We start from the raw sequence: 5,205 nt of genomic DNA, 5'->3' as shown, positions 1-5,205 counted from the left end.
ACCCCTCTAAAGCAACTCCTTTTATAAATTCTTGTGGCTGCCGACCTGCCCCGAGGGTGGTTCCAAGTCCCATACAGCCAGGTCTCTCTTGCGTGTTTTTGAAGTCACACACCAAGAGGAGACAGCCCTGCAAGAGAGAAAAGAAAACACATACGCATACACAAAAATACGCACACAAGCACCCAGCTGAAAACCACCTTGGAATGCCCCTTCTGCAATATCTCCTTCTGTACCCAACACATGTAGGCATCTACGAGCTTGAAGGTGAGGAGATGTGAAAGAACACCTTGTCCTTCTTTTAACAGAAAGCCAGTAGATAAATCAACTAAATAAATAAGACATATCAAATTTTACATTTTCAAACCAATACCCAAACTACAACTTAGCCGTCACCTAACATTCATGCTTTTCCAAATAGTGCAGGGAAACTCTTCCCCCTGCCCCACCCCCCCAAAGAATATTATAGAAAATTCTGTACCAAACTGCCTCTAGGCATGAAAACTATGTATTAATGCATTTTATTAAAGGGACATTGTTTGGAAATACAGTATACGTTAGGCAAAATGGTTGTCCAAATGCAGTCTGGGGAAGTAGGTACCCAAAGTGGAAGATTTATAAAGTGAGACATTAAAAAAAAAAAGAGAGAATTTGATATTAGTGTATTTGTCTACCCCTTCTATCCTGGCCAATAAGGTCTCAGCTGGCAGCCTAAAAATAGACCTTGAAGGCAATAGCTCTCACTAAAATAATTACTTTATAAATGAGATGGTGGTTTGGAAAACTACGAGCTCACATGCTGTATTTTTAAAAAATCCATTTTGAAAAACTCCTTTCACATAATGTGATCAGGATGTCATTTGGATGTCCCATACATATAATGGGCAACAGAACTTGGCCATCCCAAAGAAAACATCTAGGGTGGAAGGCCCTTTAGAAAACCAATAATATCTTCCCAATGACAATATAATGGAGCTTTTGCACACTCTGACACAAGAGTTTTCCGGAAAAGGCCTTGCACAACCACTGCAATAGCCCAAACCACAAGCAGAAACAAAGCTGATCAGTGGATGCCGTAAAGTCAAATCATAGCACATGCTCTAAAACCTGTTGCAAGAGCCATGTGCAACTGGGCTCTGTCTTCACTTCCCATTTAGTAGAATGAATTTTAGACCTTGGCAAGATGGTTTTGCATCTTTTTGATTAAGTGTTTGTACCATGCAGGGAGGCCATTCGGCTGCTCCCTAATTTTATAGGACCACAGCGTCTGTGGTGTCCGTGGAGTGTGCCCATGTCGAAATCTGCAAGAAGGCGGGTTGTGATAGAAGCCCTGCCCATTTTGTAGGTGCAGTGACCCTGTACAAAAGGGGTACAGCTTGGATCACAATGCCATGCCTGCCATATTGCAGATTTTTGTTTCTATTTCTGAGTCTATTGCAGAGACTCAGGCACATTATAAACATGCCATGTTTTTTCCCCCCTGGTCCTCAAGACATTGTCTTCATCTCATCCAGATCATGAGTGGGAGAGGCTTCAGTTGTCTTTAACAGTAGTGGTGTTCAAGCAGTATTCTCCTCTTATTTCATCCCATGGCAACCTCAAAGTATGTAAAATCTGTCTTGTCATCCATTTCCTTTGGACGAAGCCAGATGGCTGCAGTGATGGAACAGAAGCAATAGACGCACAATAGGGAACTGTGATGGGGACAGCCAGTATCATGATGGTACAGTTTTCTGTTGACTCAGTGGGTGGAGGGCACCTGGGAAGGCCCCCCTTTTGAGCTCTGTCATGTTCTCTGCATGTATAGAACCTACTCTGATGACCACATTGCTGGATGAGAGCCTTGGAGCAACCTGAAGCAAAGCAATGTTGGTGATTTGTTTCATGACAGGAGAGGTCTGCACTGTTTCAAATGCTTTTCATGAAGCTTTGTTGAAGCAAAGAGATCTCTTTGAAACTTTGCACAGACTATGTCTCTCTAATTCAGGTTTTAGTTGCAGGTTGTTGGGTGAAAACATGGCTTAGAGGTATACATGCTGCAGGGCAAGCTTCCAATATTTGAAGAGAAAGACTTTGAATCTTCATTTTTCCCCCCTTTAGTGATTCTCCATGGGCTCCCCATGGACCTTTTCATCTCAACCACGCTTCTCTGGAGGACCTTGACAGGACCTTGCACTAAAACTCCCTGGGAGCTCCTGCATTCTGCAGATCTCCACATATCAGAGCCAAGATTCTTTGGTAAATGCTGCCTGCCTCTCTACTTATCAGCTGGTGACCTTACAAAAAAGGAAGGAGAGATAAGGAAGGGCCAGGATTAGTATGCACAGGAACACAGACACATGTGCCAGCTTGTTTTTTGGACTGCAGCGCAACATGTACAGTTTGAACTGTACCAGAGTCATATGCTGAAGGCCGGGAAGCTGCCTGTAACCTTGCAGAGAAGACCATCTACTTGTATTTTGCAATCATAGCAATGACTCTTCTTTAAGCACATCTGTGACATTACATGTGCAGGGAGAGACTTGGATAAGAAACTCCACTTGGACTCCACTTCTTGTTTCTTTGGTGGGGAAGTTCTCAAGCCTATCAAGCTGACATCAAATGGCTAACCTTAAAATATGTGTGACCTGAAGTCATGGAACAGAAGAAACATGCAGCTCAGGGAAGGCCGCTGTGCCATGAGATGCAGTTCTGAAATGACTAGTGAACTCTAACAGGTTACAGAAATGGGTAAACAAGTCAAATATGTAGGGAGGAATTGAAAGGAGCACCAAAGCACATGGTTTGTTGGAGCCAGGAGGATCTGATTTGTATTTGGATTAACCCTAACTGGTTTTAAACTATGTTTCAGTCAATTTACTAATCCTTAAGCCAGCAAAAAAAGCATACTGGAATAATATTTCTTGCCCTAACTGCCGAGCCCTTTCTGATTTAGAATTGTGACTGGCAGGTGATGCTGTCCTGAAGGTTTTAATGCGGGACATATTAAGGAAAGTAATTGGTAGATTTCCCCTAGCTTTGTTTCCCCTCCTCCAAAAGTCACTTTTTTTTTTTTCCTGCTTTCAAGTCAATTTTTGACTCCTGGCAACTGCCTGGAGAGGTCCCTGAGGTTTTCTTGGCAAGGTTTTTCAGAAGTGGTTTCCCATCGCCTCCCTCCTAGGTCTGGATTTAGAGCCAAGCACATTGTTTAAATGCAGCCCAGCCATTCCACAATGCCTGTTTCATTCTCTATTTAATTCATAAACAAGATAAGACTGAACTCTTATTGCAGGAAGGAAATATGATACCATAAAATTAAAAACTGGTGGGATGATTCTCGTGATGGAAATGCATGAGGGAAAAAAAAAAACAGTATGTGCAAAAGGAACAGAAGCAATAAAAATGGAAGGAATGGTGCCGGATGTCAAAATTGTCAACCTCTATGCAAAGATCCGGAAGAACAGCTCCAGCAGGAGAGGATATGATAGTATCAGATATTTACTCTCACAAAAGCTCAGTTGGGTTTCCCAGAACCTATTCAAAAATTGCCACTGAAGGGTAATTTTTAAGGGGAAAGAAGGGGTAAAAATAAATACACCAGGAGAAATCCCATTCGCTGCATTTCATTTTTTGAACTGAGTTTGACTAACGTTTCTATCGATGTGCAGTAAAATCAATTTACATTTTGGCCCTGGATCCACCCTCCTCCCCTGCTTTTTGGGGCAGCGCTCCCTTCAAAAGAACTAGTGCAGCCTTTTGCCTAAAAAATAGGTGTATATCTCTGGTTAGCACCCAGCCCAGAGAGAATTGTGCTCTTTCTTCTGAAGCCCCATCACCCCTGATTTGTTTTCAGTTGCTTTCTGAGTTTTCCCTTATTTGTGCAAATACGGTATTTACTCTAAAACAAGGTTCTCCAAAGTGGTCAATATTGAGGGCTAATGGGAGTAACCAAGGAGTTGCTGCTGTTATTATTATTACAAGGTAGTCCTCAGGTTGTGACAGCAATTGGGGCGGGAATTTAGGTCGCTAAGTGACATGATTGTAAGGCATGATGTCACGTGACCGCATTGCTTAGCAATGGCAATCCCAGCAGTCCGGTTGCCATCGTAACCCAGAGACCACCTGGGTCGTTAAGTGGGAAGAGGTGGAAGTCTCAGGCAAGCAGGCCGGCAGGTGTGCAGGTGCTGTGGGGGACAAGGGGTGCCACGGGCAGGTGCTCTGGAGCATGGGTGGGCAAAAAAGTGGTGGGAGTGGGAGCAACTTCTGACTTCCTGCTGGCTTCCCCATTACTTTGCTTCTTGAAAGCCAGCAGGGAATGTCAGAAATCGCAGTGACGTGATCATGGGGACGCTGTGAGGGCCAGAACTCTGAGGAGCCGTCATAAGTTCCCCTCATTCAGTGCTGTCATAACGGCACTAAACGGTCGCTGGATGAATGGTCATAGCCTGAGGGCTACCTGTAGTATTTATTTAAACTATTTACATTTAATAAACGTTTGGGGGTCGCTGAACAATCTGAAGCTTCATGAAGGGGTTGATGAACTGAAAAGTTTTCGGACCCTGGCCCTATAGGAAGATGCCCCTGACACCCACAGGAAGATTTGACAGAAAAAAACCCCCTCATTTGCTTCCCTTAAAATATTCTTATTGAGTTTAAGGCATCTGGCTAGAAACCAGGAGGCTGTGAGTTCTAGTCCTGCCTTAGACACAAAGCCAGCAGGGTGACCTTGGGCCAGTCCCTCTCTCTCAGCCCTAGGAAGGAGGCAATGGCAAACCGTGTCCAAAATCTTGCCAAGAAAACTGCAGGGACTTGTCCAGGAGTCAAAACTAACTTGAAGGGACCAAAAAACCCCAAAAGGTAATGGGGGGGACTTGTCTTTTTTTCAGGAAAATGAGGTTAATTGGGATTAATCTCTCCATATTCCAGATGGAAGACTGAAGCTGAGGGAAAGTAATGGACACAGTTCCCCTTTTGGAGAGTAGGTGTGCCAAGAAGGAAGCGTGGTCAAATTTTTAAATGCTGTCCTTGGCCACAAGAGAACCAGGAAATGTCAACAGTTTAATTTATGAAAGCTGATTTGTGGGGAAATCCCTGAGTAAGACTCCCTGTTTGCAAAGCTGTATAGGAACAATTGTGATTTCCTTTCACACCCTGAGTTGGGTGTGGGAATGCAAATATAACACCTGGAAGCAGATGCGTCTTTTCCCAGATGACCTACGGAGAAGCTGC

The 5,205-nt window shown here is 43.8% G+C and overlaps 1 long non-coding RNA gene across 3 annotated transcripts in view; it reads left to right on the top strand.

Moving 5' to 3' along the window:
- The window catches only part of LOC112540789 (uncharacterized), a 34,397-nt gene that overhangs the window by 7,532 nt on the left and 21,660 nt on the right, over window positions 1-5,205 (top strand). The gene's annotated exons all lie outside the window — the stretch shown is intronic.

This window comes from Python bivittatus, unplaced genomic scaffold (genome assembly GCF_059951505.1).
Source record: "Python bivittatus isolate LINGU-HERP-01145 unplaced genomic scaffold, Pbiv_v1 ctg000310_np1212, whole genome shotgun sequence".
In the NCBI taxonomy this organism is placed as follows: Eukaryota; Metazoa; Chordata; class Lepidosauria; order Squamata; family Pythonidae; genus Python; species Python bivittatus.
This window is presented reverse-complemented; position numbering and strand designations above follow the sequence as displayed.